Source organism: Castor canadensis, chromosome 3 (assembly GCF_047511655.1).
Source record: "Castor canadensis chromosome 3, mCasCan1.hap1v2, whole genome shotgun sequence".
Lineage (NCBI taxonomy): Eukaryota > Metazoa > Chordata > Mammalia > Rodentia > Castoridae > Castor > Castor canadensis.
Window position 1 is genome coordinate 13,641,362 of NC_133388.1, and position 13,666 is coordinate 13,655,027.

Here is a 13,666-nt window from a genome sequence, read left to right on the forward strand (position 1 = left end):
TGTTGATTGGCGTCCGTGTTAGTACAGGTCTGTTTCTGGGTTGTTTGATTCCATTGGTCTAGTCCATCTGTACCAAGACTAAAGTTCTTCTGGCTTAATTACGATAGTTTTAGACTGACTGAACTGTAAGGCAAGGGTTGTCAGTTGGCTCCTTTTTGGGAGTTGCTGGCTGCTTTGATCCTTCACTCTTTTGGATATGTTTTGGAATTACCTTGTCAGCATCTCCAGATGACCTGGAACTTGATCCCAATTATATTACAACTTCTGGGGATAACTGACACCTTAAAGACTGTGATTGTTTCTCTTTGAGAACATGAAGAGGTCACTACTTGGCTATTTATTTATTTATGGCAGTACTGGGTTTGGAACTCAGGACCTCACACTTGCTAGGCAGGTGCTCAGTCACTTGAGCCACTCTGCCAGCCCTTTTTGCATTGGTTATTTCTGAGATAGGGTCTCACTTTATGCTGGGGCCAACCTGGACCTTGGTCCATTTGTGCTTCCCTGCCTAGCGCCCAGCCATTGGTTAAGATTGGGGTCTTATAAACTTTTTCCCAGGCTGGTCTCCAACCTCAATCCTCCCAATCACCCCTTTCCCCAGTAGCTAGGATTACAGGTATGAGCCACTGTGACTGGCCTTTTTCTTCAATTTATGATATATAGATCTGGCAAATTTTTTTTGCTGTAATCATTTCATTATACCTTTTAAAAATTAGTTTTGATTTTGAGATGATTATGAGTTCACATGCAGTTGTAGGAAATAACACAGATCTCCCATACACTTTACTTTACCTCCCACAGTGGCAACCCCTGCCAAATTATGGTATAGCATCTTCACTGGAATACAGACATTGATGTAGCAAAGATGGGAACATTTCCTTGCTCTTTTACAGCCAGCTCTTCTTCCCTCCTGCTCCACCCACTCTTTAGGACCTGGCAACCATTAATCCATTATCTAACTTCATTTTCTCATTTCAAGAAAGTTATATAAATGGAGCCATGCAGTTTACAGCCTTTTGGGGTCAGCATTTTTCAGTCAGCTCCATTCTCTGGAGGTTCATGGAGGTTGTGGCTGTACCAATAGTTCATTCTTTTTATTGCTGGGTAATATTTTATGTTGCAGATACACCAGTGTGCTTAAACCATTCATTTGCCCAAAGACGTCTGTGTTGCGTCTGTCCTTTGGTCATTATGAGTAAGGCTTCTGTAGTTCATGTACAAGTTTTTGTGTGAGCATCTCTTCATTCCTCTGGATTAATACCCAGGAATTCAATTGCTGGGTCACATGGCAATTGTATTTATTAAGGAAACTGAAGTGATGGTGCTATTTTAGATTTCCACCAGCAATGCATGAGTGATTTCTACAATGTCATCTTGACTGGCCGTGGGGTACCCAAACTGAATATTATCTCTGTGTATGACCATGGGGTGTTTCTAGATGAGCTTAGCATCCAGATGGATGGATTTAGTAAGGCAGCCACCCTCTCCACTGGGGGTGGCACCTTTGAGGGTCCTAACAGAATAAGAAGGCAAAGGAAGGAGGTATTCATCTCCTTTTTCCTGCCTCACTTCTTAAGTTGGAAGTCTCATCTTACTTTCTCTTGCTCTGGGATTTATACACTGGCTTCCAAGTTTTCTTGTCTTTGGACTTGAACTAAACCACCTCTTTCCTGGGCTTCCAGCTTATGACAGCAGAGTTTAGGTCTTCTTGGCTCCCATTATTGTGTGAGCCAATGCCGTATCAGAAATCTCATCCTGTAATGCATGTAAATCTTATTGGCTGTGTGTCCCGGAGAACCCTGAGTGATCCAGGCTTCGTCATCATTTTTTATTTTATCTTAGCCATGTTATGTTACTTTGTATTTCCCGGAGGGCTGACTATGTTGGCCACTTTTCAAGTGCTTGTTTGCTGTCTCTATGTCCTCCCTGGTGAAATGTCCGTGCCTTGTCCCTTTCCTAATTAGATTGTTTGTTTTCTCCTGAGCTTTGAGAGCTCTTTATGCATGTTAGAAACTACTCTTCCATCAGACACGTGGCTGGAAAGTATTTTCTCCTAGTCAGTAGCTTATCTTTTCAGCTTCTTCACAAGGTCATGACCAGCAAAAATGTTTTAAATTTGGATGGAGTCCAGCTTAGCAGTGTTTTTCTTTTATGACTCTGATTTTGAGGTGTCTAGCCTAAGAACTCTTTGCCTAGCCCTTTTTTCTCAAAAATTTCTCCTCTCTTCCACTAAAAGATTTATACTTTTATTTCATTTTGAACTAATTTTTATGAAAGGTGGAAGATTGGGTAGAAGTTCATATTTTACCTGTGAACAGCCACTTGCTCCAGCACTCTATCAAAAAGTTTTTTCTGCACAGAATTGCTTTTACACCTTTTCAAACGTCATTTGCATGAGTCTGTTTCTGGGTTCTCTTTATCTGTTCCCCTGGTCTCTGAGTCTCTCTCTCTGCCAATACCACATGGTCTTGATTTCTGTAACAATATGACAAGTATCCTAAAACCAGCTGGACAGATCCTCCCCACTTTATTATTATTTTTCAGAATTATTCTTAGCCATTTTATTTCTTTTGCTTTTCCATATAAATTTTAGAAATTATAGTCTATGTCTTCAAAAAAAATCTTCCTGGGATAGAATTCTGTTAAATTTATGTGTTGATCTGCTGAGTCTCCCAGTCTGTGCCATGAGGTTTCTCTGTTGATTTAGATCTGCTTGACTTTTTCATCAATTTAGTTTTCAACATATAGGTTCTGGACATATTTGTTAGTTTTATTCTTAAATATTACTCCTTCCTTCCTTCTGTTCTTTCATTCATTCTTTCTTGTGATGTAAGTGGTATTTGTCTTAGTCTATTCCCACTGCTATAATAATACCACATACAAGACAATTTTTTTTTCCATTTTTTTTTCTTTTATTATTCATATGTGCATACAAGGCTTGGTTCATTTCTCCCCCCTGCCCCCACCCCCTCCCTTACCACCCACTCCGCCCCCTCCCTCTCCCCCTCCAATACCCAGCAGAAACTATTTTGCCCTTATTTCTAATTTTGTTGAAGAGAGAGTATAAGCCATAATAGGAAGGAACAAGGGTTTTTGCTGGTTGAGATAAGGATAGCTATACAGGGCGTTGACTCACATTGATTTCCTGTGCGTGGGTGTTACCTTCTAGGTTAATTCTTTTTGATCTAACCTTTTCTCTAGTTCCTGTTCCCCTTTTCCTATTGGCCTCAGTTGCTTTAAGGTATCTGCTTTAATTTCTCTGCGTTAAGGGCAACAAATGCTAAGACAATTTATTATTAGTAATAACTTGTTTCTGACAGTCCTGGAGACTGGGAAGTCCAAGATCAGGCTATCACTGGCAGATTCAGAGTCTGGTGAGGGCAGCTGCCTACTTCCAAGGTGTCCTCTTGCTGCTGCCTCATCCGGAGTAGGTAAACATTGTTCTCAGTGGCAGTAGGGTGGAAAGGCAGAGGAATGAGCACAGTGTGAAGTGTCTTTTATCAGGGCGTCAATCTCATTCTTGACCTAATCCTCCTCACCTCTTAATACCATCACCCTGGGTATAAACTCCAACATAAGCGCTTTGGAAGGACACCTACATTCAAACCTCAGCAGTGTCATACTTTTAATTTTGGTGTCTGTGTAGTCATTGTTAGTACATAGAAACATCATTAATTACATACATTTATTGTGAATCTGTGACTTAGTGTTTATTGTGACTTCTTGGGACTCTTTGTAAACAATAAGGTCATCTGAGAACAGGGAAGGATATTTTTATTTCTTCCTTTACAACCTTTTTGCTCCTGGCTCCCTTGCTGCACCTTATGGCATCATCAGGTTAAAGCCAATTGGTAAGAGCAATGCTTTACTTGCTCTGTCTAGTACCTCAGGAGGAGGATGGTAGCTCAAAGGTGGCATGGATGGAAAGCCCACCTGGAGTTCCCACATCCCCTCTGATTCCCTAAGCCTGCTCGCCTGGAGGCAGTGCCTCTAGAAAATGCCCTGCAAGCAAAGAGCTTGCCTCGTTTCTCACCCAGCAGGCCAGGCTTTGCCCAGGGAACAGACATCTCTCCCAGGACTGAGCCCTCGAGGAACAGAGGAGCAGGACAGGAGGCAGCCTGATTACTTGTTTTGTTTTTCAAACCTCCCTGAGCCATGCCCTATGACCAATATCTGCATCGAGCCCACATCCTCGCACAAGCCCCCTCCCTTGCCCGCAGGACCCAGTGCTTTCATCTCCAAAAAAGGGGACAGGTGTGGGCCCACCCGAGTTCATTTCTAATGTGCACCATGTCTCAGTGGTAAACAGAGCTATTTAATCACAATGACTTTAAAGGAAGAGCGCACCCTTTGCTCCCATGCTCAGAGGAATAATGAGGGCCAGAGGACTTAAAAGGTTGTCCTGAAAGCCAAGTGAATCTTGAATCTTGAATTATTTTTAAAATCACTCTGTTGATGTGTCATTTATACAAATGTGCCCATTTTACATACACAGCTAAGTCTTGACACATAGTCAGCAATGTAATCAAGATACAGAACATTCAGGATGGAGATGTGGCTCAAGAGGTAGAGCTCTTGCCTAGCAAGCGTGAAGTCCCGAGTTCAAACCCAAGTACCGTTAAAAAAAAGCAATTAAAGATAGAGCATTTTATAATAAGACGTTTTAATCACAGCTGAAAGTCTCTTCCTGTCTCTTGCCATCAATCCCAACCCCCCATGCCCAACTTTCGTGTCACACAGCCATGATCAGACTTCTGTTACTACAGATTAGATTTGGGTCTTCTAGATTCTTCTGTAGTTAGAATCACACATAACATACTCTTCTTTTTCTCTGTCTGCCTTCTTTCATGAGGTTTCTGAGAACATCCATGTTGCTTGCATTGACAGTTCCACTCTCACTGTGGAAGAGCACTGTGACCTGTGGATGACCACACTTTGCCTACTCACATTCCTGTTGGGCATCTGGGTTCATAAAATCCTTTGGCTACTGGGAATAGACTGTGCATCAGTCTTGGTATATACATTTTTTTTGTCTCGTGCGATTATTAGAAACTGTTCATCTGTTTCACCAAGTGTGTTTTACACAAGAATTCCAGTGGCCTCTCTCCCTTACCAATGCTTGGTAGTTTCCTTACTTTTAATTCAGCCATTCTAGGGTATAAACAAGTGTTTCAATTTTGTACTTCTCAATGACTGATGACATGGAACATCAATGCACGTGCTCATTGGCTATTCATTTATTTTCTTTTGTGATTGGTCTGTTCAAATCTTCCACCTGTTTGTTTACTATTGAGTTGCAAGATCTCTTTCAGTATTTTGCTACAAACCTAATGTCGGACATAAGTACTGCAAGTATTTTCTCAGTCTGGAATTTTCTTCATTTTACATTTAAATTTTTTATTTAGTTAGTAATTTTTTATCGTGTATATCTAAGGTGCACATGACTTTATTTATCTTGACAAACATATGCATAGTAAAATGATTGCTACAGTCAAGCAAATTAACGAACCCATAAATTCACACAGTCACTTTTCTCCCCTCCCCAAATTGTGCCCTGGTCAATACGTGCCCTAAGTTTTGGGACAGGATGGCAGATATCTGAGCATCCCTTTAAACAAAGAATGAGTTCTGACAAATGCTTCCTTTATGACAGTGTATTACCTCGAGATGATTTGTTCCTTTGCAATCATTTCTGTGATCAAAGGAGTCATTTTATCAAGTATTTTATTCCCAGGACAGCATCTTTCCCTGAGATGTCCTTGCTCATTTCCCAGAGTGTAGTGAGCATTTGGGAAGTGGGTGAGGTCAGGGGAGAGAGCTGCCTCTTCACTGTAGGTTATGGCTCAGTGCGGGAGTGCGAAGCTTAGAGCAAATCAAGTAGTGCTGTGTGCTTGTCACCATGCTAGTCACTAGCACAGAGTTCACCTCTGAATTTCTGACTCCAGTGCCTCATTGCCTCTGGTCTGCCCTGCTGTTATGGGATTCAAGCTGGGAACTGGGACGCCAAGGCTTTTCAGGAAGCAATGTTTATTAGCATGCTGGCAGCGGTTCAGCAGATGCACATCTAAAGGCTGAGCCCAGAGAACAAAGGGGTCTCACCTTATATACCCTTGCAAGCAGGTTAAAGAAGCAAAAAGCAAGGTTTCACCCATATATGGTTGCATGTGACTCTATTGACTACTTTACCCCCAGTGTTATGTGACCTTCTTCACGTTTGAATTGTTTAAGTTTTATCTCTCTGCTATGCCATCCCCTTCACCCATTATACTATCAGAACATAGGCTTGCTTGTTTCTTTTCTTTTTTTTTTTTGCCCTCCTCCCTGCTACATTATTCCCCACTCTGATGCTCAGACCCCAGTAAGGTTAAAGAGCATCATCTTGATCTAGGGGTTTGTACTTCCATAGAATCATTACATGTATGGCCATTTTTCTTTTGTGGCATCCATAATGGTCCTGATAGACAGCAATACCAGGGGACCAGGCAGGGTAACATTAAACGTGCTCCCAAGATAAGACCCATCACCTCCCCCCCCTTTTTATTACAAATGTAGCCTGCATTGTTTTCCTTACTCCGGGACTTCCAGTATTCCTTACCAGCAACCTCACAAACCTGGGGAGTAAATGAGCTGATGTAACACCCAAACTGTTGGCGGGTGCATGATACAAAGTATGGCTGTGCAGAGGTCCCAGCAATGGCTCTTTTATATCATTTAGTACATGGGGGAAAACTTGTAAAGGCCAACACAAAAGGTAAGAGTCCAAGAGTGTAGAGGAGAGCAGGGGTGCCTCCCAGATTTGAAATTCTGCCTTGTGTAGTCTAGTCAGCTTCAGGAGTGACTAGAGCAGGGCTGTTGTCCTATTGTTTGTGGTCCTTCACGGTCTTGCTGAGGAAGGGTACACGCATTCCAGAGGGTGATCTTGCATGGTGAGGCTATGTCAGGGACGCACTCCCACTCAAGAGAAGCTGACTTGACTTGGCTGTGGATCCAAGAGCTCTTGGATCCAAGAGCTATCTCTGCTAACAACAAAAGGGCCCCTCCAATGAGGCTTTTAACAGTTGGGCATTTTATTTCTTTACCCAGATGGCATCCCCTGGTTTTTGGGATTTAAAAAATTTTTTTTTACTGAGTAGAATTACCATGGCAACAATATATTATTAATATATGTTTAAGAAATTGTTTTTAAAAAGTTAAAAACATCATCTTTAAGTATTAAAGGACATGTCTAGAGCCAGTAAAAATAGTCATTTTGTCTCTATCTAAGTAGAAGACCCTGTCTAAATAATGAGTTTGTGTCTGGAAGGGCTTTAATGCCAGGTATCCACACATGTATAAGGTCCATTTCCTCAATCTTCTCAGCCTTGGTTATTTTTGAGAGGTCTGGCACAAGTGACTCCATTTGAACTTTGACGGCATTCCCCCCTTGTCTCCAAACTGCTGTCTCTGAGCACTCTTCTCTGAAGATCTGTTTCCCATCCAAGTACTAAACAGACCTGACCCTGCTTAGCTACTAAGACCAGATGAGATTGGGTGTGTTCAGGGTGGTATGAAGATCTTTTTTGATTTTTTTTTTTTCATTCTGAGGATTTGCTCTTTCCTGGATTTTTGTTTGTTTGGTTTTGGTCCCATGTCGGGGGGTGGAGGCAGTGACTAATGAGTAGATCAGGAGGTAGTCACTGCCAAATAGACCATTTTGGCCATATTTAAGCAACAAAGAGGCTTAGAAGGAGTAGTTCTTAGGCAGTGGGCTTCTAGACAAGGACAATACAAAACAAAATCCAACAAAAGCAGATGTCAAAAAAGCTAACCTGGTTGACACATAAGTAGTTATTAGAGTCATTTTTTATGGACTTGATTGTAAATGCCCCAGAAAGATAAGAACTGTAATGACAAAAACTTAAAAGAGCCATGGTTAAAATCTTAACAGACAATTAAGCAACTAACAGAATAGTATATCAGTATCATTAACTCTTTGTTACTGTGTTTATCTAAATTTTGTATTTTAGAAGGTTTTATATACTTGAAAAACATAAATATATTTAGTATACAGGATCCAGCAACAGCATCACAGCTCTATAGTGGTTATATATACATCTTAGTTTAGCTGTTGCTCTTGAAGTAAAACCTTAGATTCCTTTCATCAGTTGGAGGGGGAACAGTATCAGTGACTCCAAATAGCCCAGTCACAGACAAATATAGGGTACTGACTGCATCAGAATCACACAAGACAATAGTTGTTTAACCATAATTATGAGGTCATCTAGAAAATTTTACATAAACCAACTTTTGAATGAATTTTTATTTAGTTATGACTCAGATACCTCAGTAGTCAAAACACTGACAAAAATCACCAGAGAAGACAGGTAAGTATTTATGGGGACTAAGTGTGGAGTTAGGAAACCTAATGGCCAAGAATCATGGCTCAGATGCTGATAAGGGATCACATCCCAGATTGCTGACATTGACAGATGGCTCATGACATACAGCAGGATCCCTCCAACCTGTAGTCAGTGGAGCCCCCCTAAAATAACAAGCTCAATCTGGTCATCCCAGGCCAAAAATTCCCTCTTCCTGACATGGAAGGAGTAGGACTACCATCTCTACTCTGTGACGTCAATAAAAACTAGAGGTCTGGACCTCCAGTGTAGAGCTCCTTTTTTAGTTTTTTTTGGTTTTATTTTGTTTTTGCTTTACATAAGTAAATCTGTCTCAACCCTCGTATCAGTGCAGCAGCACTCCCTGTGCCCAGCTGACTCTTGCCTCTCTGGGTTTTAATAAACTCTTGTTGTCTTGATAAATTTTTGGATTAACCTGTAGCACCAAAAATTCCTGACAGTTATCTTGATAAAACAAAAACCTTCTTTAAGACAGTTTTTTTGTAAATGTTATTAAGAACAATACAATATTTTAAGATAGCCTGGTTGTTACGCACTTAGAGAATTAAGTTTTAGTTTAACATCAGTACATTAAATTCTGACCTTACAAAGCCATTAATGCAATTTTTAGATTTTAGTCAACTTAATCATTTACATAAGCATCTATAAGCTCCATCTTTTATGGCAACTTACTCTGTACCTTTATGACAACTTATTTTGTATCCCCTGGGGGAGTTTTTTTTTAATTTAAAAGTATTTTTTAAACTTTTATTTTTAAAAACCATATCCTTAATGCTATATATATATGTATATATATACTATATATATACTATAATACTATATATAGTTACGTGTTGAAAATAACTCATAAAATGTTTTAACTTAGAGCTTTATATTTGCATGAAAAAATCAGAAAGCAACCTTAAAATTTTTTTTGTATAAAAAAATTAATAGAAAGCCCATTTCTATGTAATAGACCCATGTATTATAAGAGAGATTGAATTCCAGATTTTATTTATGACAGAATGAGACAGGCTAAGGTCATCTTTTTAACTACCCAAACTTTAAGATTCCTGCTGCAGGCTGTGCCTCCCCCCCACTTTTTTTTCTCCTTTGGTCTGAGCCAGAGTGTTAACCCATGAATGCCTGCATCCTAGTGAGACCTGATTGAGTTAAGTTTGAAAACTGGTTTCCTTAAAAGTAGCAGTAAAACAGAGTAAAAGTAACAATTTTTACATTGACTCTATAATGATGACCATCCTCAAGATGTTTACATATTCATATGTAAAAAGCTTAAGCAGTTTATAACAGAGATCTTTAACATAAACACCCTGGATTTTTTGTTACCTTGAATATCACATTAACCTTATGACAGCATTTTGAAGATGCTGACACACACACACACACACACACACACACACACACACACACACACACACACACACATGTTTTATAAATTAAGTATGCCAGAATAAAATGTCAACTTAAGTGCATTAAGATGAGCTGGAACTCCAGGAGCAAATTAAATTTTGCCCAATGCTTTAAACAAATTGACACATACACACAAAAAATTGGAGTGCACTAAAAAAAACCCCCAAAACCCTTTTTAATTATACCCATAGGGCTATCTAGTGGAATGGTGTATTGTGCATCTGTTCTCTTGTGAGTCTCCCTCTTTGGAACTGAATTTTTGTTACCCATCCGTTAACCTTGGTTGTGGCTATTTACCAGGAAGTTCAGCGCACCCCCCCCCCAGTACTGGAGGTTTTTTGCATTTCACCCAAAGTGCTTTCTTTTTACTTGTGTTGTTTCTCATCCTGGTCTATCTTCCTGGTAGGTACTCAACCTCCCTAATTCCTGGAGGTGTCTCACACACTTTTTGCCCCACTCCCTCAACCTGAGAGATATGGTTTCACCCCAGATAGGGTTACTAGGGTGTCTGCTGGGAGGTGATTAGTCTCCCCTTTCACCTCCTAAAGGCAGGCCTATTATTTGAACCTGGGTTTTACCAGTCTGCTGGGTGGGGCTCCCAATTTGTTCCTGAGCCTTCTCTGGGTTGCTTTGTGCAACTGAGACTTGCTCTCTGGAGTACTGAGAGAGTACAACAGGTCCACTGGCACCTGGCAGGATCCTCTCTGAAGAGTCAGGAATGCTGAGTCTTGGTGACAAGGAGGTGAAAACACTATCTCCAAGTCCCATATGAGCCCCCAAAATGTTATTGGGTATTCAAGCAGGGAAATGGGACACCAAAGCTTTTCAGGAAGCAGTATTTATTAGCATGCTGGGAGCAGATCAGCAGATGCACATCCAGAGGCTGAGCCCTGAAAACAAAGGGGTCTCACCTTATATACCCTTGCAAGCAGGTTACAGAAGCAAAAAGCAAAGTTTAACCCACATATGGTTGCATGTGACTCTATTTACTTTACCCCCAGTGTTATGTGACCTTCTTCATGTTTAGATTGTTTATCTCTCCACTATGCCATCCCCTCCACCTGCTATGTTATTACAACATAGACTTGCTTGTTTCTTTCTCTTTTTTTTGCTCTCCTCCCTGCTACTGCCTCTGCTGAACCCATCTACATCCACTGACTCTGGATTGAGCTCCTTTCTCTGCACTTTCTGAATAACACAAGTCTATTCAGTCTGTGATTTTGCCTTCTTTCCATTTTCTTACTCATGTTTTTCAATGAGAAATTCTTTGTTTTGCTAAAATCCAATTGATTTTGTTGTTTTGTTACTTTCCTCAAGGTCACAAACACTCTCACTTTCAACTAAAAGTTGTATGGTTCTGCCTATCATCTATTTTTGTTTTTACATATGATGTGAATTAAAGACTGAGGTTCTTCTTTTCTAAAAGGATGTCCAACTGTACCAGCTTCACTTATAAAGACTATCCCATCACCATTGAATTACTTAAGATTGGGGCTAGATTTAAAGAGACACAAAATTTAAGGTGGCATGCACTTTTAAATTCAGCCCCACATTTGCAAGAATCCTGGCAATAAGTGCCTCATTAAAGTTTGATTTCTAACATGTTGCTGGTCACCCCGAGTAAGCACCTCCCAGGCAGATATGCATGCATGCTGTCTAACGCATGGCATGACTGATCTCACACAGGCATGGAAAATGACACAGTGAGGACTCCCAGAGCTCTGTACAGCTGTCAACTCAGCAGCTTCTCTTGGGTGGCTAATGACACCTCATATTTAACCTGGCCAGCACTGTGCAATGATTTCCCTCTTCCATCTGTCTCTATGTTAAGCTGATAATAATGGTACAGCCCAGGTACTCCATGTATGAGTCTACATGTTGCACATTGTCCAAGAGTAGCTGGCAGGAAGGTAAGTGGGGGTTAAAATCCAGCCATGCTCCCTTTCTGTAGCCAGATGAGGAGCTATGTTTGTCTAGAGGAATGGTTATTTTGCTAATTCTTCCAAAAGCATCTTTAAGAAGAATTAACCAAGGATCCAGAAATCATCCTTTAATCTTCTCCCTCCCTCACCCCTATTCTCAGCCCACCAGCTCTCTTTTTGACTGCTCTGGCCACAGGAGGCATTTCTGTCCAGGAGCATGGCAACTGAAGTGTGCTTCCTTCAGAAAACTGGTCTTTGCTATTCCTTCTGCTTGAAACTCTCTGAATCTTTCTCCTGGTGGATCAGGGTTCACTTTTCATTTTTAAAATTACTTACTTATTTGAAGGGATGATTTGCCACAGGCCCTGAGCATCTGTGTTTCAGAGGTTTCAGTCCATCATGGCAGGGAGGGCATGGCAAAGTAGAGAAGTTCACCCCATGGTGGTCAAGAAGAGAGAGAGAGAGAGAGAGAGAGAGAGAGAGGCTTACTCCTCTTTTTTTTCTGGTTTTAGTCCCTCTGGCTCAGTCTCCAGCCCCTTCCCCACCCTCCATCACCAGTTACTCCTACCTGGAAATGTCTGACAGACACACATAGAGGTGGGCTTCACTAATCACCAAGACACCTTTCAATCCAATAAAAATGGCAAATCAAATTCAGCCATGACAGTGACCCTGCACGTTCTCATGGGGACAGCGAGGATGCAAGGCTTTGGTAGCTCTTTCATAGGACCACTTTTCACGAATGTGTTTTGTAAACTTTCTTTTTACCCCCCTCTCTCTCAGTGATGAGATTGGGCCTTACACCTGCAAGGCAAGCACTCTACTACCCAACTACAAGCCCGGCCCCAGGACTGTATTTTTAGTGAGTAACCGAAAGAGGGTGAGGTCACATCTCTCCCTGGGCAACTTGCTCACTGCTCACTGGTAAAGTACTGAGTCTTAGGGGCTCTGTGTTTCCCTCCTGAAATGCAGTCCACTGCATGTGCAACCCTGGACCTCCCCCAGATAGGCAGGCATATGGAGCAGTGTAGAGTAACAGTGAAAACAGCGCTCTCTGCTGTCTTTGGAGCCCTTAATCTGTGCCCAGCACTGCTGGCTGCTTAATTGAATAATACTCTCTTCTCTCAGACTCCTACCAATCAGGCAAGGAGGTCAGATTACCCAGTCTGAGGCCAGCAGCAGTGAAGTGGTTGATCCTAACCTCTCTCAGAGCTGATAAGGTAAGAGGTCACCTGCACACTCTTTGTCCTGGCAATTTAGTGTGGGAATGGGCGAGAAGTGCCTTTGGGTTTTAGAGATAGTCACAGATGTAGTTATGCCAAGGTCTGGGTGCATAATTCATGCATGCAGAGAACTTGGGATCTAGAAATGAGAAAGTGTGTTCCTTAAAAGGCTCTCAGCCGGGAATGGCACAGTAGGGAGCATGACATTGCCATTGTGCCCCATCTGGAACCCAGATGAGGTAGGCAGGGAGCCACAGAGACCTCAGAGTGGACGCCTATCCTTCCTGAAAAGCCCTTCAAAGGGTTTAAGAATTCATGAGTTTCTTGCTGAGTGACTTGATAAATTATTCCAGGCATGTCTAGAGGGTAGACATGGCCCAGCACCTGTCCCCTTAAGCAGGCTGGAGAAAATAATGCTAGAGTGACAGCAAAATGTACAGGAAGTCCTGCTGTCCTCAGCGGCCCGGTCCTAACATTCCCTTCTCTTGCAGTTGAGACACTTTTTTCCTTGCCATTTGCTACAGGGTCTCCCCAGCTGCTGGTATCTGGACCAGTGGGGGACCAGAGTCCTCTACAACCATGTTCCACAGCCTGGGTGATACATGTTCTCCAGGTGATACTCAAGGCCGCTCATCATCCTCCCAACAAAAATCAAGCCTTCTCTTCTCTCGGCTCCCTAGGACTCTGCTATGAAATTGCAGTTCAAGACAATTCA